We start from the raw sequence: 27,602 nt of genomic DNA on the forward strand, positions 1-27,602 counted from the left end.
TTATCCCAGCTCCATAAAGATGATTTGCTGGACTCATTTGATTTTGAATCTTATGAGACGTGCGAGTCATTCCTACTAGGCAAGATGACCAAGACTCCCTTTCGGGCCGCAAAAACCGCTTTTTCACGTCGCGGAAACCCCGAAACCCCGGCCACCGGATCTGTGCGAAGAATAAAATTTCGAAAAAAACCTACGAGTACGAGTTTACAAACTCTAGATCTACATTAGAGTACGAGTTTTACCCTTGATGCGCGCCTTTCGCAAATCCCGCTCGTCCAAGGTGTCGGATTTCAAGATTGTCAAAGTAGAAAACCCTCTAGAAGTATCCACACGAACAAATCGATGGAGGGAGAACCTTAGAGTGTGCTAGGACTCCAAGAATGTCTCGGCAATGGAGAGGAGTGGGAGAGAAGAATTGGAGCAAGGAAGAAGATGAGAGTTACAAAATGCTTGAATGAAATTCACCTCATCAAAACCCCCATAAGTGGCCGACCACAACAAAGCTTGTAACCCCCTTCTCATTTAATGTGGAGGCCACATTAAATAGGAGATTTGTAACCTCCATGAGGTGGCACACACATGTGCTAGCCTTGATGATGTGACAAATCATTATTGGCCACTTAATGCCAAGTCACAAATGATGTGGCATAATGTCAAGTCAAACTTGACTCTTCCTCTTCCTCTCAAGTCAAGTCAAACTTGACTTAATCTCTCTCATGGTTGATCTAATCCAACTATTTAATTCAAGTCAATTTAATATAATGAATCTAATTCATTTAATTAAATTGATTCAATGAGTCATAATCTAAATTAATCTCATTGAACACATGAATCAACTTGAGTCCAAATCAATTAGCCAAATTAGGATTACTCTTAATCCAAATTGATTCATCAAATGAATCTAATCCTCTTGGTTCATCAAATGAACCTAATCTCCATCTAATTGTCCTTTGTGTATGATCCTATAGGTTCTTATAACATTGGCAATGCTCCTAAACCCATGTAGAAGCATAAGTAATGAGCGGTATCTAGCAACACATCATTACTACCCAAGTTATAAGAATGTTGAGATCCAACATCGCCTTGTGACTACTAATTGTGACTCCTCACAAAATATAACAATGTCCTTCTATCCTAGATATCTTGATTGATCAATGTGAGGCATAGACCGTGTCATCCTATAATCAATCTAAATCTTCAATTCCAAGTAGACTTACTAAATCAAATGAGCTCAATATCTCATATTGACTCATTTGGGCATGACCATACACTTCGTGGTCTCACTCTATCAATAATATTGATGTCACTCCCGTCATATAGGAGGGATAGATCCCATCTACATCACTCACATCCCTCCACATAATTTGTTACATACCCAGTAATCGCCTTTATAGTGCACCCAGTTATGGGTGACGTTTGATGAAACCAAAGTATATAACTCCTTATGTAGGGATCCATGGTGACTTCAGGTCTAAGGACTAGTAGTCATACTAATAGTCACATGAGAAAGTATATGACACTCATATAACGATCCATGATATTTTCTCATGGCGGGTCATTCAGTATACATTATACAATGCATACCCATGTGTCAACTTGATATCTCTATATCCATGACTTGTGAGATCAAGTCATCGAGTTGACCTACATGCTAGTCTTGTCGCATTAACATTGCCCCTAAATGTTGTAACGCCCGCCCTCCCTGCTATCAACAAGGGACGGCGCTACGATACTCTACGTACGTATTACAGCGGAAGACTTAAAATTATTTTTCTTAACTTAATTAAAAACCGAACTACACTAACATGGTTTCATAACATGATAACAAAATAAATAAAAACTTAACATCAAGTCACCCATATTGTATTACATTTCACAAAACCAAAGCATAGTTCATAAAGGTTTTAAAGCAGGTTCTTAATTAGTTACCTAGCCACCACCACACACATCTTCGTTGCCCCTCCTGCTGCTCCTTTTACTCATCCAGCATTTTCCTTTATCTGTGGTACAAGGAAAGTAAGCTATGAGCACTCATGGCTCAGTAAGTTCCTTTCCTACTCACTAAAATCAACAATCAACACATAATCAAATAATGTCTCAACTTAACATGATCTCAACTAGTCATGGCACAACATATCATACTCTTTAAGCATATCATGCAACATAGCAAACATTATAACTAGACATGGCATATCATCTCTTAAAGCATAGCATGAAACATAACTTAATCATATCATGGCATATCATCTCTTAAAACATAGCATGAAACATAACATAATCATATCATGGCATATCATCTCTTAAAACATAGCATGAAACATAACATAATCATATCATGGCATATCATCTCTTAAAACATAGCATGAAACATAACATAATAATATCATGGCATATCTTAAATCATAGCCTCAACACAACATTATCATAGATTATATGCATCATGATTTTAAAAACATGTATACGAAAAACATGTGTATGTCTCATGATCTTTTAAAACCATTTTCTTATGTCTCATGACCTTTTAAAACCATTTTCTTCTTACATATATATACTTGAACATAACATCAACATATTTAGGGCCCCGGCTTGTACCATACATACATAACATAGATGCGCGCGTCCTAAGTATATCCAAGGTAGCAAGTCTTGAATCATACTAGGAACTAGGTCAAGATCACAAAGCATGGCCTAGGGGCGTACTTGAAGAGTCCATCCCTTATTAGCCTAGATCACAATGCAAGGCTTAGCCTAGATCACAAAGCAAGGCCTAGGGTGTACTAAGGAGCCCATCCCTTATTAGCCTAGATCACAAAGCAAGGCTTTAGCCTAGATCACAAAGCAAGGCCTAGGGACTGATTAGGAGTCCACCCTTGGTACAAGCCTTACAAAGTAAAATAGCATGTATAAAAATGCATCATTTAGTCACATAGCATAGCATAAAAGTATGCATCACTTAGGCATAAATTATGTCATAAAAGTATGCATCACTTAGGCATACATCATATCATAAAAAGTATGCATCACTTAGGCATACATCATGTCATAAGAAAGTATGCATCACTTAGGCATACATCATATCATAAAAAGTATGCATCACTTAGGCATACATCATATCATAAAAAGTATGCATCACTTAGGCATACATCATGTCATAAGAAAGTATGCATCACTTAGGCATACATCATATCATAAAAAGTAGGCATATTTTAAACACATATCATATCATAAAAACATGCATATTCTAAGTACATAGCATATCATTAAAGCATGCATATTTCTACTCACATAGCATATCATAAAAGCATGCATATTCTAAGCACATAACATATCATTAAAGCTTGCATATTTCTAAGCACATAACATATCATTAAAACATGCATATCTCTATCCACATATCATATCATAAAAAGGTATAAATCACAAGCATACATGGTTAAGCATAAGGGTATATCATGTGATTATACTATCATAAGAAACATGGTAACATAGTTAACTTGGGTTCTAAGCTTCCTAAACCCTTGGGTTCCTATCATGGCCGAACCCCTCTTAGGTCTCAATTTAGGTAAAAACAACCTCCAAGCATGTGAACCCTAAATCACCATCACATAAATTTCATAGGAAGCATTATAAGCATGATTAACTTGGTTTCAAGTTCTCCAAGTCCTTAAACTCATATGGCCGAACCCTATCAGTATATAAACAAGGTCCCAAATGTCATGAAAGCATGGAAACCTTAAACCATATTTATAGCATTTTTTTTTTCAAGTAACATAATAAGCATATTGAGCTAGTTCTTAAGTCCTTCAAGCCCTTAACATATGTCATAGTCAAACTTTTAACAAGTGTTCATTAGAGATAAAAACAAACATACAAGCATGTGAACTTGAACTAACATCATGTATAAATTCATAACAAAACATTATACAACATGTATGGCCGAAACTTACCCTAGCCTCAATTAGGTCATTAAACAACATATAGCATGGGAACTTTGTCTTTCTACTTATCATATTCCATGTAAAGTGACATAAGCATATTTAATTCTTATTCTAGGGTTTCTAGGGCATCTAATCCTTCATGGCCGAAACATACAATGGTCCATTTAGGTCATGGAAAAAATATACAAGCATGTGACACAATCAACACATTATCCTATTTTCATAAGAAGCACTTTTAACACCTTTGGATTCATTTCTAAGCCCTCTAGGTCTTTTAAACCCTACTTGGCCGAAACCCACAGAATATAAACTTGCTTCAAATAGCCTAAAAGCATGAGAAATTATACAAGTTTCATAGCTTGTATAAAGACAAGCATAATAAACATACATGTGAATTGTGTCTTAGGCTTCCTAGGTTTCTTTCCCTTTTTCTTTTATTTTTCCTTATGGCCAAAACCTACCAATCTCTAAACTAGGTTTTAACTGGCCTAAAGCATGGAAAACCTAAGTAAGTTTCATGGCAAAAATTATTAAGAACATCATATATAAAGTTGGTTCATAAACAAGCTAGGACCCTTGTGATCTTACATGTCATATATCATGTAACTAATTTTCTATACTCAATTTAAACATAAGAGCATTAAACAACTTTCATAACATAATATCACAGAGGTCTTGAGCATATTAGAATTTTGTTCAAGCTTTTCTAAACTATCCATCTTATCATGGCCGAAAATCTAAAATAAGAGTTCATGAATTTCTAGCAATGTACAATATGCAATTCTTTAAGAGAACTCTATATTCTATCATACAAACATGGTTATTTAAATTTAAAGGTCTTCCTAACCCTAAGCCCTTTTCTTGGCCGAAACATATAAATGGATTTCTTTGGTTCCAAGTAACTTTCAAGCAAGAAAACCAATAAAAACCCTTAGTAGTTCATGGGAGAAATTTTGTACTAGTTTAGTTAAACAATATTTTTCTATTTTTGGCCGAAATTCTAGGGTTAGGTACTCCTCTGATCAAGCACCATTTAAGTATAAAAACATGAAGAAAATCCTTCCTACATAGCATAGAAAGAATATCATGAAATAAGGACTTGTTTAAATCATCCTAGATTTGAAAACCCTTTCTTTAGCCGAATTTTCTTAAATTCTTTCCTAGGTTTTCTAATCCTTATAGAATCCAAAAATCACATAAAAGCCTTGTACCACAGGTGAGGGGAAGCTTACATCCTTTTCGTTTGTGGATCTAAGGTGTGGTGATGGAAGAAGTAGACTCTTCTTCTAGTTCCCCTTCCCTTGATTCCCTTGCTAAGTCCTTTTATCTTAGGTTTTCTTAGGAGAAAACCTTGGCTTGGGGCCGAAGATGGAGGAGAGGGGGACTGAGGTTTCAGTGATGGAGAGGGATGAATGAGAGAAATGAGAGAAAAATAATATTCTCTTTACTTGCTCCCTTTTATGTTAAGGAGGAAGAGGTAGCAAACTTAGTTTTTGCTTTCCTTCTCCCTTAACCTTTTTTTCTATTTTCTTTTTACATTTATTTTATTTTCTATTTATTCTCACCATTCATGATAAAATAAGGGGGAATGAATCCCCTTAATCCCCTTAATCCCTCTTTAAGTTTTCGGCAAAATCAAAGAGGAAGAGGGAGAGAAAGGGAGGAAGGCAAGTTGCCTTTCTCTTGCTCTTTTCTTGTTTTCTTTTGGCTAGTTTTTACTCTTACCTTTATCATGAGTTTCCCTCCTTTGCTATCAATATCTTCTCTCTATCCCAATTGGTTTCTACTAATTAACTCTATGAATTATAATATAAGAGGTTCAAGGTTCAATCCTAGACCTTCACTTCTTTTTATTTCATTTTATTTCTTTTTGCTTCAACTCACTCCCTATTATTTTTCTAAGGCAAAATCCCACATTTATATATTTATCTTACAAGTTTAGTGGGTATTACAAATGTTAATACTCGACTAGGAATGATTAAGAGTAGTGTTCCCTATATCATCTCACTATCGATTTAACCAATCAATTGATATAGGTAAGAACCTTCTACTCAAGGACGCTATTATACATAGTTTATTTGGCACCAATACAAGTAAGAATAATAACCAAAACAAATGCCTTTATTTATATAAGAATATGATACAACAAGTCCATAATACAATCATCAAATGATTGGCTCTAGGACTCTAACTAACAATCTCCCACTAGCACAATTGACAATCAGTGTAGGCTCTAAGCCTCAATGACCTAGTGTGACCATCATGCTTCCTCTGTGCCAAAGCCTTGGTCAAGGGATCTATGATGTTAGCCTCTGTAGGTACTCTGTAAATCTTCACATCTCCTCTCTCGATAATCTCTCGAATGAGATGGAAGCGCCGTAGTATGTGTTTGGTGTTGGGTTTTTCGGGCCGTGAAAACCGCTTTTCGCGTCGCGGAAATCCCGAATCGCCCAAGCCACGGATCTCGTGCAAGGTAAAACCGAACGAAAATACGAGTACGAGTTTGAAAAACTTTAATCTACAGTAGATCTACATAAGGATAAACCATTTATACCTTTGATGCGATGCCCTTCGCGTTCCCGCTCGTCCAAATGATGCCGGATCTCAAGACCATCAAGCGCCGGTCCTCTAGAAGTATCCACACGGACACACTAGATGGAGATGACCAAAAACCAAGGTGTGCTAGCACCTATGTGGTTCGGCCAAGGGAGGAGAGGGAGAGGGAGAGCTTGAGAGGGAGAAGGAGGAAGATGCACACAAGTGAATGAAAAAAAAATAAATTTTTTTCACCCACAAACCAAGTGGCCGGCCACTTTTCAAAATTCACATTAATTGCATTAATTACAATTAATATGAAACCATAAAATCACATTAATTGCAATTAATATGAAACCATTAAGAGAGTGGCTTTGTTACTTCCATGAGGTGGCACCCATGATGATGTGGAACATCATTATTGGTCCACCTAATGCCAACTCACCAATGAGGTGGCAAAAAGGTCAAGTCAAAATTGACCTTTGGTCTTCCTTCTCAAGTCAAGTCAAACTTGACTCAATCTCTACCATGGTGGATCTAATCCAACCATTTGATTCGAGCCAACTTAATATAATGAATCTAATTCTTTAAATTAAATTGATTCAATGAGTCGAAATCTAAATTAGACTCATTTAACACATGAATCAACTTGAGTCGAACTCAAGTTAGCCTAATTAGGATTACTCTTAATCCAATTTGATTCATCAAATGAATCTAATCCTCTTGGTTCATCATATGAACCTAATCTCCACCTAATTGTCCTAAGTGTGTGACCCTATAGGTTCTTGTAACGTTGGCAATGCCCTAAACCCATTTAGGAGCATAAGTAATGAGCGGTATCTAGCAACACATCATTACTACCCAAGTTACAAGAATGTCGAGATCCGACATCACCTTGTGACTACCAATTGTGACTACTCACAAAATAATGACAAGTGTCCTTCTATCCTAGACATCTAGATTGATCAATATGAGGCATAGACCGTGTCATCCTCTAATCAATCTAAATCTTGAACTCCAAGTAGACTCACTCGATCAAATGAGCTCAACATCTAATGTTGACTCATTTGGGCATGGCCATGCGCTTAGTGGTCTCACTCTATCAAGAATAGCGATGTCGCTCCTGTCATATGGGAGGGATAGATCCCATCTACATCACTCACATCCCTCTGCATAATTCGTTACATACCCAAGAATCGCCCATCATGTTCTCGTCAAACTCAGAATACAACTCGAGTTATGTCAACTGAGTCGGGTAACCAGGTCAACTTGACTTAGGTTCACAACTAATAGCCACATGAGAAAGTATATGACACTCATATAACGATCCATGATACTTTCTCATGGCGGGTCATTCAATATACATTCTCTAATGCATACCCATGTGTCAGCTTGATATCTCTATAACCATGACTTGTGAGATCAAGTCATCGAGCTGACCTACATGCTAGTCTTATTGTATTAACATTATCCCTGAATGCTAATATTCGACTAGGAATGATTTAGAGTAGTGTTCTCTATATCATCTCACTATCGATTCAACTAATCGATTGATATAGGTATGAACCTTCTACTCAAGGACACTATTATACTTAGTCTATTTGGCACTAATATAAATAAGTATAATAACCAAACAAATGCCTTTATTAATATACAAGAATATGATATACATGAGTCCATACAATCATCAAATGATTGGCTCTAGGGCTCTAACTAACAATCTCCCACTAGCACTAGTGCCAATCAGTATAGGCTCTAAGGCCTAAAGACCTAGTGTGACCATCATGCTTCCTCTGTGCCAAAGCCTTGGTCAAGGGATCTGCGATGTTAGCCTCTATAGGTACTCTGCAAATCTTCACATCTCCTCTATCGATAATCTCTCGAATGAGATGGAAGCACCGTAGTATGTGCTTGGTCCGCTGGTGTGAGCGAGATTCCTTCGCCTGTGCTATAGCTCCATTGTTGTCACAATAGAGCTCAACTGGTCGCGATGCAGAACCACCCCAAGTTCGAGGATGAACTTGCGGATCCAATCGCCTTCCTTGCCCTCGATGCAAGAATATACCTCTTGTGTAGAATCACTCATGATCACCCTCGCTTCAACTCTTCCGGTACCACCACCATTAATGCAAAATAAGAACCCCGATCGCGATCGGTAATCATCCCGACGGTTCGAAGCATCACCGTAACCCTTACGCTAGCTCATCATTGCCTCCATATATCAAGAAATATTCTTTAGTCCTTCGTAAGTACTTAAGAATATTTGACCTTCACATGGATCTGACTGGTATCTGCTCGCCATGCTCAAAGCATACGAGACATCGTCGAGTACATAGCATGGCGTACATGATCGATCCTATCGATCCTATGGCGAGGCATAAGGGATCTGATCCATGCGGTCTCTCCTCTCTAGAAGAGGGACCTTGAGTCTTCGAAGACTCATGCCATGTGACATCGGCAAAATCCCTTCTTCGAGTTCTGCATGGCAAACCGAAGAAGTACCTTGTCAATATATGTACTCGACTTAGGCCAAGCAATCTCTTAGATCTATCTCTATAGATCAGATCCCAAGAATGCGAGATGCCTCGCTTAAGTCCTTCATTGAGAAGCAACTCCTAGCCATGTCTTGACAGATCGAAGCATAGGGATGTCCTTCCCAATGAGTAGTATGTCATCCACATACAATATGAGGAAGACAACTATGTCCCCTACAACCTTCTTGTAGACACAAGGCTCATCTTCGCTCTTGATGAAACCAAACTGCTTGATCGCATCATCGAATCGAAGATTCCAGCTCCGTGAAGCTTGCTTTAGTCCATAAATGGACTATTGTATTCTACTAGTATGCTGTGGATCTACAAAACCCTCAGGTTGTGTCATGTACACATCTTCGAGTAGGTTTCCATCGTAAACGCGGTTTTGACATCCATCCGCCATATCTCATAGTCATGGTAGGTCGCAATAGCAAGCATGATCCGAATGGACTTAAACATCGCCATCGAGAAAAGGTTTCATCATAGTCAATACCATGAATCGCTTGAAACCTTTAGCTACCAAGCGACCCTTATAGATAAGTCCATCCATGTCGGTCTTTCTCTTAAAGACCCACTTGCACCCAATGGGTTTTACCCCTTCATGTGGATCAACCAAAGTCCATACTTGGTTGGTGTACATGGATTCTATCTCGGATCTCATGGCTTCTAGCCATTCTCGTATGGTCTCATCACAGCTTCTTGATAGGTGGTAGGCTCATCCTCTATGAGCACAATGTCATCATGGTCGACAAGAGAAATGAGTATCTCTCGGCCGACGACGTACCCTATCACTGACGCGAAGAGGTATGTCTATTGAATGTTGTTGTTCCTCAACTCCTTGTGGAACAACATCATCCACAACACTTTGTGGTTCCAGTTCAATTTCCATCGAGGCATCAGTGTTATTGTTCGCATCTTGAACTTCTTCAAGATCGAACGTAGCCTACTAGTCTTTCTAGAAACAAAATCCTTTCTAGAAAGACCCCAGCCTTGCCACAACTACGTGCTGACGGGAATGTAGAAGTAATATCCTTAGTTTCCTTGGGATATCCGATGAAATAGCATTTGTCGGATTTGGGTCCTAACTTGTCCGAGACTTGACGTCCAACGTAAGCCTCACAACCCCAAATCCTCATGAAAGACACCGGGCATCTCTCCAAACCATATCCTATATGGTGTCTTTATCACGCCTTTGATGGAACTCGTTGAGTATGAAGGCTGCCGTGTCTAGAGCATATCCCCATAGATATGTCGGAAGATCTCATCATAGATCGTACCATATCTAATAAGGTACGATTCCTCCTTTCGGATACATCATTCCACTGTGGTGTTCCAGGAGGAGTGAGTTGAGATAAAATCCCACACTCAGCTAAGTAGTCACGAAACTCATGGCTTAAGTATTCACCACCTCGATCTGATCAAGTACCTTAATACTCTTGCTGTACTTCATTCTTGAATTCTTTGAACTTTTCAAAGGATTCAGACTTATGTGTCATCAAGTACACATAACCGTATCTACTAAAATCATCAGTAAATGTGATGAAGTATCTATAACCGCCTCTAGCAGCAACATTGAAAGGACCACATACATCACTATGTATGAGTCCTAACAAATCAGTTGCTCTCTCGCTATGCCCACTAAAGGGGGTCTTGGTCATCTTGCCTCGTAGGCATGACTCGCATATCTCATATGATTCTAAATCAAATGAATCCAGCAAACCATCCTTATGGAGCTGGGAAAAGCGCTTGTCATTTATATGACCTAAGCGACAGTGCCAGAGGTATGTTTGGTTCATGTCATTAGACTTGAACCTCTTGGTATTTACGTTATAGATAGGGCTCTCGAGGTCTAGAATATAGAGTTCGTTTATCAGAGGTGCACTACAATAGAACATATCGTTTAAATAGACAGAACAACATTTGTTCTTTATTATAAATGAGAATCCTTTCTTTTCCAAACAAGAAACTGATATAATGTTCTTAGTCAAGGAAGGCACATAACATCAATCATCTAATTCTAGTACAAGCCCAGAAGGAAGAGATAGATGATAAGTCCCTACAGCAATAGCAGCAACTCGTGCTCCATTGCCTACTCGTAGGTCTATCTCACCCTTCGTCAATGCCGTACATTAGTACAAATGTGCGAAGCACATCCCGTATCTAATACCCACGATGAAGAAATAGAGAGGTTGACTTTATAACATGTATAGAAATCGTATTTCTCTTCTTCTTAAGATCTTCCATTCTTTGGAGTTCCTCTTCAGTGCCTTGCTTGTCCTTGATATAGGTGACAAAGATGCTTAATCATATTGTAAGCGCCCATCAACTCATGTTGCTTCAAGCTCGGAGTTCATGGTCGCGAGCATAAGACAGGACACATCTAATGCGTCATCTTGATGCTTGTAAGCATCCCTGTCACAGTGGCGCAAGGGTGAGGAGCCCTCCGAATGGGCTGCTCCATGATTTACGTTCTTGTGAGAACTATTCTCAAGTTCTTGTACCAGTCCACTCCGCTGAGCTTGTCCTTCTTAAGGATAGAACGCAGAGAGAAAATTCGACGTCATGGTTATCTACAACAGAAATAAATATCATATTCTTTAAAATCATTTAATTAGGCCTTTAATTAAATGATGCTCCCACTGAATTCTATAATTCTTGTGGGACAAGATCCACATCATACCAACCCTTGAGTTAGCTTTGGCTAATACGCCCAAGGCTTAGTATGATCGGTAGGTAACGATTACCAATTACATCTCTATGCAACTCTTGTTTATAGAATCAATATCCGCATTTATATTAAAACTTGAGTTAGCTTTGGCTAATTCGCCCGAGAGTTAATATAGATGTGATATTGACTTTCAAACTATTGGAAGAATGCCTATAGTCGACTCGATCCAACCGAGTAACTATGAATACTCAATCTAATTGAGTTTGTATTCACCCATGCGCTGATAGACGGGACCAAGATTGTCCTCCGCACCCTACCAAGATAATATGTATTGCTCGCTTTGGCGATTCAACAATACATGTGATCGAGGTAGTGATAGGTATCACGCCACGGTTTTAGAGTTGGTTCGATCTAGATCTAATCTAATCGAGAAGAATGCATCTTGTGCACGACTTAGATCTAATCTAATCGCAAGGCACTAATTAGATCTAATTAATAGGCACTAATTAATTAATTAATTATTAAACATGCTCATATACATACATAATATAATTAATTTCCAACTATTTAGTGGTTAAATCCCTCATTCCAACCACTGAGCTATCTGGTAAAGTTGAAGTCATCCAAGCACTTCTCCATTGTGTCAATCGCATCGTGGAACTCCGATTTCTTAACCCGACTGATGAGGCAATTTGTACATTACAATTTGAAACTCGAGTTACATTCGAGAAATCTAATTTACAACAAGAAAATAAGAACGCGAATCGCGAAATAATACAACACCTACGAACACACCACACGCAGTCGTATTAATTACAACTCAACCAATCATATTGGGCTTTAGGCCATGATTATCAAAATTAATAATATAATTAATTATATATTTTTTCATAATTTTCTGTAATTTAAAAATTTTACAATTTTTACGAGTAAAATCCCGGACTCTGCTTAGCGGCTGAACGCGTGCGGTAATATCGGAGCTTGCGGGAGGAGCCCCTACCCATGATCTAACCATCGCGAGGGTTCCATTGCGATCCTACAGCTCTAAAACCGCTGTCCCAAAACGATTTGGCGAGACATCATTGGAAAAATCTTTGGTTCGTTTTGTAGCGATTTGGGTGCAATCAAGGAGCAACTCAGGGGTTAGGGCAGTCACCCCTACCGATCTAACCATCGTGAGTTGCTCCTTTGCGATCATGACACACAAGCCCGCCTTTCCCAAAATAATTTGGGGCTAAACGGCCGTCTTGGAAAAATCTAGTCAGCCACTGCAACTTGGAGACACTTGTGCGCTTCGCTTCTACAAAAATTACCCATAAAACTATAAAAACATAAATTTACAGAAAATTCATAGAATGTTTAGTTTTCATAAAAAAAATACTCAGACAGATCTTGCACGTGGCTGATACCACTGCTACCTTTTCGGTTCAGACCAAAACGCCGCTGTCATGTCGAGGAACGAATCAGCCACTGCTGCAAGCAAGGTAAAACCGAACGAAATACGAGCACGAGTTTGAAAACTTTAATCTACAGTAGATCTACATAAGGATAAACCATTTATACCTTTGATGCGATGCCCTTCTGCCGGATCTAAAGACCGTCAAGCGCCGGTCCTCTAGAAGTATCCACACGGACACACTAGATGGAGATGACCAAAAACCAAGGTGTGCTAGCACCTATGTGGTTCGGCCAAGGGAGGAGAGGGAGAGGGAGAGCTTGAGAGGGAGAAGGAGGAAGATGCACACAAGTGAATGAAAAAAAAATAAAATTTTTTCACCCACAAACCAAGTGGTCGGCCACTTTTCAAAATTCACATTAATTTCATTAATTACAATTAATATGAAACCATAAAATCACATTAATTGCATTAATTGCAATTAATATGAAACCATTAAGAGAGTGGCTTTGTTACTTCCATGAGGTGGCACCCATGATGATGTGGAACATCATTATTGGTCCACCTAATGCCAACTGACCAATGAGGTGGCAAAAATGTCAAGTCAAAATTGACCTTTGGTCTTCCTTCTCAAGTCAAGTCTAACTTAACTCAATCTCTACCATGGTGGATCTAATCCAACCATTTGATTCGAGCCAACTTAATATAATGAATCTAATTCATTAAATTAAATTGATTCAATGAGTCAAAATCTAAATTAGACTCATTTAACACATGAATCAACTTGAGTCAAACTCAAGTTAGCCCAATTAGGATTACTCTTAATCCAATTTGATTCATCAAATGAATCTAATCCTCTTGGTTCATCATATGAACCTAATCTCCACCTAATTGTCCTAAGTGTGTGACCCTATAGGTTCTTGTAACGTTGGCAATGCCCTAAACCCATTTAGGAGCATAAGTAATGAGCGGTATCTAGCAACACATCATTACTACCCAAGTTACAAGAATGTCGAGATCCGACATCACCTTGTGACTACCAATTGTGACTACTCACAAAATAATGACAAGTGTCCTTCGATCCTAGACATCTAGATTGATCAATATGAGGCATAGACCGTGTCATCCTATAATCAATCTAAATCTTGAACTCCAAGTTAGACTCACTCGATCAAATGAGCTCAACATCTAATGTTGACTCATTTGGGCATGGTCATGCGCTTAGTGGTCTCACTCTATCAAGAATAGCGATGTCACTCCCGTCATAAGGGAGGGATAGATCCCATCTACATCACTCACATCCCTCTGCATAATTCGTTACATACCCAGTAATCGCCTTTATAGTCCACCCAGTTACGGGTGACGTTTGACGAAACTAAAGTACATAACTCCTTATGTAGGGATCCATGGTGACTTCAGGTCTAAGGACTAATAGTCATAGTAATAGCCACATGAGAAAGTATATGACACTCATATAATGATCCATGATACTTTCTCATGGCGGGTCATTCAATATACATTCTCTAATGCATACCCATGTGTCAGCTTGATATCTCTATATCCATGACTTGTGAGATCAAGTCATCGAGCTGACCTACATGCTAGTCTTATTGTATTAACATTGTCCCTGAATGCTAATAATCGACTAGGAATGATTTAGAGTAGTGTTCCCTATATCATCTCACTATCGATTCAACTAATCGATTGATATAGGTATGAACCTTCTACTCAAGGACGCTATTATACTTAGTCTATTTGGCACTAATATAAATAAGTATAATAACCAAACAAATGCCTTTATTAATATACAAGAATATGATATACATGAGTCCATACAATCATCAAATGATTGGCTCTAGTGCTCTAACTAACATTTGGTCCGCTGGTGTGAGCGAGGTTCCTTAGCCTGTGCTATAGCTCCATTTGTTGTCACAATAGAGCTCAATAGGGTCAGCGATACTAGGAACTACCCCAAGTTCAGTGATGAACTTGCGGATCCAAACTGCCTCCATTGCTGCCTCTGATGCAGCAATGTACTCGGCCTCTGTCGTAGAATCAGCGACTGTGTCCAGCTTCAAACTCTTCCAGCTCACAGCACCACCATTAATGTAAAACATAAACCCTGACTACGATCGATAATCACCCTGATCGGTCTGGAAGCTGGCATCACTGTAACCCTTTACAGCTAGCTCATCATCGCCTCCATATATCAAGAAATATTCTTTAGTCCTTCTTAAGTACTTAAGAATATTCTTGACCGTTATCCATTGACTTTCACCTGGATTTGACTGGTATCTGCTCGTCATGCTCAAAGCATACGAGACATCAGGTCGAGTACATAGCATGGCGTACATGATTGATCCTATGGCTGAGGCATAAGGGATCTTATCCATGCGGTCTCTCTCCTCTCTAGAAGAGGGACCTTGAGTATTCGAAAGACTCACGCCATGTGACATCGGCAGAAATCCCTTCTTGGAGTTCTGCATGGCAAACCGAAGGAGTACCTTATCAATATATGTACTCTGACTTAGGCCAAACAATCTCTTAGATCTATCTCTATAGATCTGTATGCCTAGAATGCGAGATGCTTCACCTAAGTCCTTCATTGAGAAACAACTCCCTAGCCAGGTCTTGACAGACTGTAGCAAAGGGATGTCTTTCCCAATGAGCAGTATGTCATCCACATATAATATGGGGAAGACAACTATGTCCCCTACAACCTTCTTGCATACACAAGGTTCATCTTCATTCTTGATGAAACTAAACTGTTTGATTGCATCATCGAATCGAAGATTCCAGCTCCGAGAAGATTGCTTTAGTCCATAAATGGACCTATGCAGCTTGCATACTCTGCTAGTATGCTTTGTATCTACAAAACCCTCAGGTTGTGTCATGTACACATCCTCGAGTAGGTTTCCATTCAGAAACACAGTTTTGACATCCATCTGCCATATCTCATAGTCATGGTATGCTGCAATAGCAAGCATGATCCGAATGGACTTAAACATCGCTACTGGAGAAAAGGTTTCACCATAGTTAATACCATGAATCTACTTGAAACCTTTAGCTACCAAGCGACCCTTATAGATAAGTCCATCCATGTCAGTCTTTCTCTTAAAGAACCACTTCCACCCTATGGTTTTACCCCTTCAAGTGGATCAACCAAAGTCCATACTTGGTTGGTGTACATGGATTCCATTTCGGATCCTATGGCCTCTAGCCATTTCTCGGAATCTGGTCTCATCACATTTTCCTGATAGGTGGTAGGCTCATCCTCTATGAGCACAATATCATCATGGTCAGACAAAAGAAATGAGTATCTCTCAGGCTGACGACGTACCCTATCAGACCTGCGAAGAGGTATCTCTACATGAACTGGTTGTTGTTCCTCAACTCCTTTTGGAACAACATCATCCACAACACTTTGTGGTTCCAGTTCAACTTCCATCGAGGCTTCAGTGCTATGGTCCACATCTTGAACTTCTTCAAGATCAAACGTACTCCCACTAGACTTTCTAGAAACAAATTCTCTTTCTAGAAAGACCCTAGTCTTTGCCACAACTACCTTGTGCTGACTGGGAATATAGAAGTAATATCCCTTAGTTTCGTTGGGATATCCAATGAAATAGCACTTGTCAGATTTGGGTCCCAATTTGTCCGAGACTTGACGTCATACGTAAGTCTCACAACCCCAAATCCTCATAAAAGACACCTGGGCATCTCTCCCAATCCATATCCTATATGGTGTCTTTATCACGGCCTTGGATAGAACTCTAAAAGCTGCCGTATCTGGAGCATAGCCCCAAAGGAATGTCGGAAGATCTGTGTGACTCATCATAGATCGTACCATATCTAATAGGGTACGATTCCTCCTTTCAGATACACCATTCCACTGTGGTGTTCCAGGAGGAGTGAGTTGGGATAGAATCCCACACTCAGCTAGATAGTCATGAAACTCATGGCTAAGGTATTCTCCAACTCGATCTAATCGAAGTACCTTAATACTCTTGCCAAGTTGGTTCTGTACTTCATTCTTGAATTCTTTGAACTTTTCAAAGGATTCAGACTTATGTGTCATCAAGTACACATAACCATATCTATTGAAGTCATCAGTAAATGTGATGAAATACCTAAAACCGCCTCTAGCAGCGACATTGAAAGGGCCACATACATCACTATGTATAAGTCCTAACAAATCAGTCGCTCTTTCGCTGTGTCCACTAAAGGGAGTCTTGGTCATCTTGCCTAGTAGGCATGACTCACACGTCTCATAAGATTCAAAATCAAATGAGTCCAGCAAACCATCCTCATGGAGCTGGGATAAGCGCTTGTCATTAATATGACCTAAGCGACGGTGCTAGAGATAGGTTTGGTTCATGTCATTTGACTTGAACCTCTTGGTATTTATGTTATAGATAGGGCTTTCAAGGTCTAGAATGTAGAGTCCGTTTATCAGAGGTGCACTACAATAGAACATATCTTTTAAATAAACAGAACAACATTTGTCCTTAATTATAAAAGAGAAACCTTTCTTGTCCAAACAAGAAACTGAAATTATGTTCTTAGTTAAAGCAGGCACATAACAACAATCATCCAACTTTAGTACAAGCCCAGAGGGCAAAGATAGATTATAAGTTCCTACAACAACAGCAGTAACCCGTGCTCTATTGCCTACTCGTAAGTCCACCTCGCCCTTTATTCTCAGCGCTACACATTAGTACAAATGTGAGAAGCACATCCGTTATCTAATACCCATGATGAAGAAATAGATAGATTGACTGATAACATATATAAGTCTTACTTAGCTTCTTCTTAAGATCTTCGGTACACCTGTAGTTCCTCTTCCAAGGTCCCAACCAGCAGATGGAAGGTAGCATCCTTGGCGACCCCTCCTTTAGGCTTTAATGCCTTGCCTTTGCCCTTAGCTTGGGACTTTCCTTTGCCTTTGGGCTTGCCCTTGCCCTTGTGTTTCTGAACCTTCAGTACAGAGTGGGGCTTAGCCTTCTTAAGGTTCAGCTCAGCAGTTCTTAACATGCTAAGCAGCTCGGGCAGTGGCTTGTCGATTTCGTTCATATTGTAGTTTAGAACGAATTGACTATAGCTACACGGCAAGGATTGCCAGATCAGGTCGATGCCTCGGGCCAGGAATCCAACATCCAGGTTTCTATGTACCCAATCATTTTGAGTACATAGGGGCCTACGGGAGCCCCATCTGACATCTTGCACTGAAATAGTGCCCTTGAGATCTCAAATCTCTCATGCCTCGCTTGTCCTTGATACAGTTGACGAAGATGTTCAACTATATCGTATGCGCCCATCAACTCGTGTTGCTTCTAAAGCTCAGAGTTCATGGTCGCGAGCATTAGACAGGACACATCTAATGCGTCATCTTGATGCTTATTGTAAGCATCTTTGTCTGCTCACGTGGCATTGGCAGGAGGAGCCTCCGGAATGGGCTGCTCTAGAACATACAGTTTACGTTCCTGGGTGAGAACTATTCTCAAGTTCCTGTACCAGTCCAGGAAATTTGCTCCGTTGAGCTTGTCCTTCTCAAGGACAGAACTCAGGGAGAAAGAGTTCGTATTCGACGTCATGGTTATCTACAACAGAAAAATGCAGAAAATAAATATCATATTCTTTTAAATCATTTAATTAGGCCTTTAATTAAATGATGCTCCCACTGAATTCTATAATTCATGTGGGACAAGATCCACATTATACTAACCCTTGAGTTAGCTTTGGCTAATACGCCCATGATTTAGTGTGATCGGTAGGTAACGATTTACCAATTACATCTCTATGCAACTCTTGTTTATAGGATCATACTCCGCAGTTATATTAAAACTTGAGTTAGATTTAGCTAATACGCCCAAGAATTAATATAAATGTGATTTATGTCCTATCTTTCCAACCGTTGGAAGAATGCCTACAGTTAAACTCGATTTAACTAGTTGTACTCAATCAAATTGAGTCTCTACTCACCCATGCGTTGATAGGTGGGACCAAGATTGTCCCTCCGTACCCTACCAAGATAATATGTATTACTCAGCTTTGGTAGATTCAACAACACATGTGATCGAGGTAGTGATAGGTATCATGGCACGGTAGGCATTTGAGTTGACGCTATTGAGATCTAATCTAATCGAGAGGGTGCATCTTGTACACGATTTAGATCTAATCTAATCGTTAGGCACTAATTAATTACTAATTATGCATCACATACACACAAGCAATTAATTAAATTATTTGTGATTAGTCATGGCCCTACTACGATCTTCTCAAGCCAATGAGAAGATCGGATGGTCAACCTATGGTCAACAGTTTCTCAAGCTCCTCCCTTTTACCACCTTGTGCTGCTCGCGCCCTCCTCGTAACTCCGTCTCGAGTGGACCTTCCACCGCTCCAATTTTGTACATTAAAAGTTTTAAACTCGAGTTACATTCGAGTCTAAACTAATTTACAACAAGAATAAATGGAGAAAGGCATGACACACAGGTCGCGTATCAAGTATATAGCACACACAACACAAATGACGGCACGTAGGCCGTAATATGAATTACAACACATTTCCAATCAGATTGGGTCTTTTTGGGCCATGACTATCAAAAAATAATACAAATAATACATAATTCTAAATTATATATTTTCTATAATTTTTTGTAATTTTTCTACAATTTTTACAATTTTTTTTTACGAGTAAAAATTCTCGGCGATCCCGTTTAGCAGTTTTCGGACGCAATCGCGGAACGAATCCTCTTGCGTGGCCAGGGGCAGTGCCCCTACCCGCGATCTAACCATCACGAGTGTCCCTAAGTGATCCTACAGCACCTTAGCCCAGTGTCCCAAAAAGTTTTGGGGCGAAATCTTGCCGTTTCGAAAAAATCTTCTCGGTAGTCGAAGCCTACAAGTGTCGAAACACTTGTGCTTCGCTTCTACGAGGAAAATACCTATAAAAACCATAAAACCCATAAAATTACAAAAAGTTACAGAACCTATATTTTTCATAAAAAATCAAATTAAATTCATCCTCGCTTCGCACGTGGCTCTAATACCACTGTTGGGACTTTCGGGCCGCGAAAACCGCTTTTTTGCGTCGCGGAAACCCCGAAACCCCCGCCATCGGATCCGTGCGAAGAATAAAATTTTGAAAAAACCTATGAGTAAGAGTTTACAAACTCTAGATCTACATTAGAGTATGAGTTTTACCCTTGATGCGCGCCTTTCGCAAATCCCGCTCGTCCAAGGTGTCGGATCTCAAGATTGTCAAAGTAGACATCCCTCTAGAAGTATCCACACGAACAAATCGATGGAGGGAGAACCTTAGAGTATGCTAGCACTCCAATAAGGTCTCGGCAATGGAGAGGAGAGGGAGAGAAGAATTGGAGCAAGGAAGAAGATGAGAGTTACAAAATGCTTGAATGAAATACACCTCATCCAAATCCCCATAAGTGGCCGGCCACAATAAAGCTTGTAACCCCCTTATCAATTAATGTGGAGGCCACATTAAATAGGAGATTTGTAACCTTCATGAGGTGGCACACACATGTGCTAGCCTTGATGATGTGGCACATCATTATTGGCCACTTAATGCCAAGTCACAAATGATGTGGCATAAAGTCAAGTCAAACTTGACTCTTCCCCTTCCTCTCAAGTCAAGTCAAACTTGACTTAATCTCTCTCATGGTTGATCTAATCCAACCATTTAATTCAACCCAATTTAATATAATGAATCTAATTCATTTAATTAAATTGATTCAATGAGTCATAATCTAAATTAGATTCTTTGAACACATGAATCAACTTGAGTACAACTCAATTAGCCTAGTTAGGATTAATCTTAATCCAAATTGATTCATCAAATGAATATAATCCTCTTGGTTCATCATATGAACCTAATCTCCATCTAATTGTCCTTTGTGTGTGACCCTATAGGTTCTTATAACGTTGGCAATGCTCCTAAACCCATTTAGAAGCATAAGTAATGAGTGGTATCTAGCAACACATCATTACTACCCAAGTTATAAGAATGTTGAGATCCAACATCACCTTGTAACTACTACTTGTGACTCCTCACAAAATATGACAATGTCCTTCTATCCTAGACATCTAGATTGATCAATGTGAGGAATAGACCGTGTCATCCTCTAATCAATCTAAATCTTGAAACTCCAAGTAGACTCACTAAATCAAATGAGCTCAATATCTCATATTGACTCATTTGGGCATGGCCATGCACTTCGTGGTCTCACTCTATCAAGAATATCGATGTCACTCCCATCATATAGGAGGGATAGATCTCATCTGCATCACTCACATCCCTCCGCATAATTTGTTACATACCCAGTAATCGCCTTTATAGTCCACCATGTTACGGGTGACGTTTGATGAAACCAAAGTACATAACTCCTTATGTAGGGATCCATGGTGACTTCAGGTCTAAGGACTAGTAGTCATACTAATATCCACACGAGAAAGTATATGACACTCATATAATGATCCAAGATACTTTCTCATGGCGGGTCATTCAGTATACATTCTCCAATGTATACCCATGTGTCAACTTGATATCTCTATATCCATGACTTGTGAGATCAAGTCATCGAGTTGACCTTCATGCTAGTCTCGTCGCATTAACATTGTCCTTGAATGTTAAAACTCGACTATAAATGATTAAGAGTAGTGTTCCCTATATCATCTTACTATCGATTCAACCAATCGATTGATATAGGTAAGAACCTTCTACTCATGGACGCTATTATACTTAGTTTATTTAGTACCAATACAAGTAAGTATAATAATCAAAACAAATGCCTTTCTTTATATAAGAATATGATACAACAAGTTCATAATACAATCATCAAATGATTGACTCTAGGACTCTAACTAACAGTTGTGAGGCTTACGTTCGACATCAAGTCTCCCAAATCTGACAAGTGCTAATTTATTGGATATCCCAAGGAAACTAAGAAATATTACTTTTACATTCCCAGTCAGCACAAGGTAGTGGTGGCAAGGACTGTGGTCTTTCTAGAAAGGGACTTTGTTTCTAGAAAGGGACTTTGTTTCTAGAAAGACTAGTGGGAGTAAGTTCGATCTTGAAGAAGTTCAAGATGCGGACCATAGCACTAAAGCCTCGATGGAAGTTGAACTGGAACCACAAAGTGTTGTGGATGATGTTGTTCCACAAAGAGTTAAGGAACAACAACCAGTTCAAGTAAACATACCTCTTCGCAAGTCTGATAGGATACATCGTCAGCCTGAGAGATATTCATTTCTCTTGTCTGACCATGATGACATTGTGCTCATAGAGGATGAGCCTACCACCTATCAGGAAGCTGTGATGAAACCAGATTCCAAGAAATGGCTAGAGGCTATGAGATCCGAGATGGAATCCATGTACACAAACCAAGTATGGACTTTGGTTGATCCACCTGAAGGGGTAAAACCAATTGGGTGTAAGTGGGTCTTTAAGTGAAAGACTGACATGGATGGACTTATCTATAAGGGTCGCTTGGTAGCTAAAGGTTTCAAGCAAATTCATGGTATTGACTATGATGAAACCTTTTCTCCAGTAGCGATGTTTAAGTCCATTCGGATCATGCTTGCTATTGCAGCTTACCATGACTATGAGATATGGCAGATGGATATCAAAACCGTGTTTCTGAATGGAAACCTGCTTGAGGATGTGTACATGACACAACCTGAGGGTTTTGTAGATCTAAAGCATACTAGCAGATTATGCAAGCTGCATAGGTCCATTTATGAACTAAAGCAAGCTTCTCAGAGCTGGAATCTTTGATTCGATGATGTAATCAAATAGTTTGGTTTCATCAAGAATGAAGATGAACCTTGTGTCTACAATAAGGTTGTAGGGGGCATAGTTGTCTTCCTCATATTATATGTGGATGACATACTGCTCATTGGGAAAGACATCCCTTTGCTACAGTCTGTCAAGACTTGGCTAGGGACATGTTTCTCAATGAAGGACTTAGGTGAGGCATCCCACATTTTAGGGATATAGATCTATAGAGATAGATCTAAGAGATTGCTTGGCCTAAGTCAGAGTACATATATTGACAAGGTACTCCTTTGGTTTGCCTTGCAGAACTCCAAGAAGGATTTCTGCCGATGTCACATGGCGTGAGTCTTTCGAAGACTCAAGTTCCCTCTTCTAGAGAGGAGAGAGACCGCATGGATCAGATCCCTAATGCCTCAGCCATAGGATCTATCATGTACGCTATGCTATGTACTCGACCTGATGTTTCGTATGCTTTGAGCATGACGAGCAGATACCAGTCAGATCCAGGTGAAAGTCACTAGACAGTGGTCAAGAATATTCTTAAGTACTTAAGAAGGACTAAAGAATATTTCTTGATATATGGAGGCGATGACGAGCTACCTTTAAAGGGTTACAGTGATGCCATCTTCCAGACCGATCAGGATAATTATCGATCGCAGTCAGGATTCGTGTTTTGCATTAATGATGGTGTCGTGAGCTGGAAGAGTTCGAAGCAGGACACCGTCGTTGATTCTACGACAAAGGCCAAGTACATTGCTGTATTAGAGGCAGCAAAGGAGGCAGTTTGGATCCACAAGTTCATCACTGAACTTGGGGTGGTTGCTAGTATTGTTGACCCTATTGAGCTCTATTGTGACAACAATGGAGCTATAGCACAGGCTAAGGAACCTCGCTCACACTAGCGGACCAAACACATACTACGACGCTTCCATCTCATTCGAGATATTATCGAGAGAGGAGATGTGAAGATTTGCAGAGTACCTACAAAGGCTAACTGTTAGCTAGAGCCCTAGAGCCAATCATTGATGATTGTATTTTGGACTTATTGTATCATATTCTATATAAATAAAGGCACTTGGATTTTGGTTATTAAACTTACTTATGGTGCCAAATAATCTAAGTATATTAATGTCCTTGAGTAGACGGTTCTCACCTATATCAATCGGTTAGTTGAACTGATAGTGAGATGATATAGGGAACACTACTCTTAATCATTCCTAGTCGAGTATTAACATTCAGGGACAATGTTAATGCAATAAGACTAGCATGTAGGTCAACTCGATGACTTGATCTCACAAGTCATGGATATAGAGATATCAAGTTGACACATGGGTATACATTAGAGAATGTATACTGAATGACCCGCCATGAGAAAGTAGATGGATCTTTATATGAGTGTCATATACTTTCTCATGTGGCTATTAGTATGACTACTAGACCTTAGACCTGAAGTCACCATAGATCCCTACATAAGGAGTTATGTACTTTGGTTTCGTCAAACGTCACCCGTAATTGGGTGGACTATAAAGGCGATTACTGGGTATATAACAAATTATGCAGAGGGATGTGAGTGATGTAGATGGGATCGATCCCTCCTATATGACGGGAGAGACATCGGTATTCTTGATAGAGTGAGACCACGAAGTGCATGGCCATGCCCAAATGAGTCAATATAGGATATTGAGCTCATTTGATTTAGTCAGTATACTTGGAGTTCAAGATTTAGATTGATCAGAGGATGACACGGTCTATGCCTCACATTGACCAATCTAGATGTCTAGGATAGAAGGACACTTGTCATATATTGTGAGGAGTTACAATTAGTAGTCACAAGGTGATGTTGGATCTCAACATTCTTGTAACTTGGGTACTAATGATGTGTTGCTAGATACCGCTCATTACTTATGCTCCTAAATGAGTTTAGGGCATTGCCAACGTTACAAGAACCTATAGCGTCACACACTAAGGACAATTAGATGGAGATTAGGTTCATATGATGAACCAAGAGGATTAGATTCATTTGATGAATCAAATTGGATTAAGAGTAATCCTAATTGGGCTAATTGAGATGTGTTCAATGAGTCTAATTTAGATTATGACTCATTGAATCAATTTAGTTAAATGAATTAGATTCATTATATTAAGTTGTCTTGAATCAAATGGTTGGATTCGATCAACCATGGAAGAGATTTGGTCAAGTTTGACTTGACTTGAGATGAAGAGGAAGAGTCAAGTTTGACTTGACTAATTGCCACATCATTAGTGAGATGGCAAGATGTGGACCAATGATGATGTGCCACATCATCAAAGTGTGCCACCTCATGGGAGTTACAACTCCATTCTCTTTAATGGCTACATTTAATGAGAATGGGGGTAACACCTTGGAGATGTGGACGGCCACTTATCATTGTGAATGAAATTGATTTTTCATTCAAGGCATATTGATTCCATCTTCTTCCTTGAGTTCTTCTTGCTCTCTCCCTCTCCTCTTCTTGCCGTGACCTATCAAGGTGCTAGCACACCTTTGTTTAGGTCTTCTCCACCTATGTTGTCCGTGTGGATACTTCTAGAGGACCGTACGCTTGACGGTCTAGAGATCCGACATTTTGGAAGAGCGGGATACGTGAAAGGCACGCTTCAAAGGTATAAAAATGTTTTCTTCCTTTTTAGATCTACTATAGATTGAAGCTTTAAACTCGTACTTATATTTTCGAAAGTTTTCTTCGCGAGATCCGAGTGAGCATGGCATTCGGGCTGCTCAAGAGAATTGCCATCGCGCCCAAAACAACACATGTCGTGAACCACGCAGCGATTACTAGTTTCAATTAGTATTTTTGTGAAAATATGCATACTGTAACATTCTGTGAATTTTCAAATTTTATGATTTTATGGGTATTTTTCTGAAGAAGCGGCAAGCACATGTTTCGCCACTTGTAGAGCTTCGACCACCGAGAAGAATTTTCCAAAACGGTAATGTTTCACCCAAAATCTTTTGGGACAGCGAAGCTAAAGCTCTTGGATCGCTTAGAGCAACTTCATGATGGTTATGGCCGAAGGGACATGCAAGGCCCCAACCTCATTCCGAGAAATCGCAAATCGACGCCGGTAGGAAAAAAATTTACTCATAAAATCTGTAAAATTATGAAAAATTATAGAAAATTATGAAAATATATAATTTTGAATTATATATTATTTTTGATAGTCATGGCCCAAAGACCCAATTCGATTGGACAATTGTGTATATTGTATTCATAATACGTGTGGTATGTGATGTATTGCGTATTTATCTTATTTTTATTTATTTTATTTTTTTTACACAGGCGTTGTCTTTTCTGGTTGTAAATTAGATTTAGACTTGAATGTAACTCGAGTTTCAAAATTGTAATGTAAATTTTGAAGCGGTGGAAGGTCCACACGAGACGGAGTTACGAGGAGGGCGCGAGCAACACAAGGTGGTCAAAGGAAGAAGCTTGAGAAGCTGTTGACCTTAGGTTGACTATCCGATCTTCTCATTGGCTTGAGAAGATCATAGTAGGGCCATGACACAATCACAAAATAATTTAATTAATTGCTTATATGTATGTGATGCATGCTAGTTAATTAAGTAATTAATTAGTGCCTAGCGATTAGATTTGATCTAAATCGTGCACATGATGCACCCTTCGATTAGATTAGATCTATCCAGTATATGATACGTATCATCATTTAGATTAGATCTAAAACACGTCAACTCGTAATGCCTACCATGCCGTGATACCTACCACTACCTCGATCGCATGCTGTTGTTGAATCTGCCAAAGCAGAGCAACACATACTATCTTGGTAGGATACGGAGAGACAATCTTGGTCCCACATGAATTATAGAATTCAGTGGGAGCATCATTTAGTTAAAGGCCTAATTAAATGATTTAGAATATGATATTTATTTCTGCTTATTTGCTAGATTACCATGACGAATACGAACACCTTCTCCCCGCGACCTTGAGAAGGACAAGCTCAATGGAGCAAACGCTCCGGATGATACAGCTCGAGAATAGTTCTCACTCGGAACAATCGTGGTGCACGCGTCGGCACCCATTCCGGAGGCTCCTCCGCCAATGCCCGGAGGCAAAGATGCTTACAAGAAGCATCAATGACATTAGAGATGTCATGTCTCGCTCGTCGCGACACCGCTTCTCGAAGCAACACGAGTTAATGGGAGCTTACGATATGGTTGAAATACCAAGTTAAGGTCAAGCAGGCATGAGAGATTTGAGATCTCAAGGGCAGATCAAGGGCAAGATGTCGACCAAGTCAAGCCCATATGTACTTAAATGATTGGGTACATTGAGAAGCTACTAAGTTTGGGGTTTCGCCTAAGAGGCAAGGCACTGACCGATCTTGCAATCCTTGTCGAGATACTAGCTACCAATCGTTTCTAAACTACAATATGAACGAGAGCCATTGACGTCGATTAGCATGAATGGCATGTTAGCCAGCTGAGCTAAACCTTAAGGCTAAGCCCAACACTATTCCGATGGTCGAAACATAAGGTAAGTGCAGGAGGCAAGGTCCCAAAGGCCAAGGGCAGGCAAGCAAGAAAGGCCTAAGGAGGTCATGAGCATGAGGCTATCCCACACGCTCAAGGCCTTTGGAAGAGACCCAAGGTATACTTGAGGATCTTAAGAAGCAGTGAGACTTCCATGTATATATGTTATAGAAGTTAATCTATCTATTTCTACATCATGGGTAT

The sequence above is a fragment of the Zingiber officinale genome, chromosome 5A, assembly GCF_018446385.1.
Source record: "Zingiber officinale cultivar Zhangliang chromosome 5A, Zo_v1.1, whole genome shotgun sequence".
In the NCBI taxonomy this organism is placed as follows: Eukaryota; Viridiplantae; Streptophyta; class Magnoliopsida; order Zingiberales; family Zingiberaceae; genus Zingiber; species Zingiber officinale.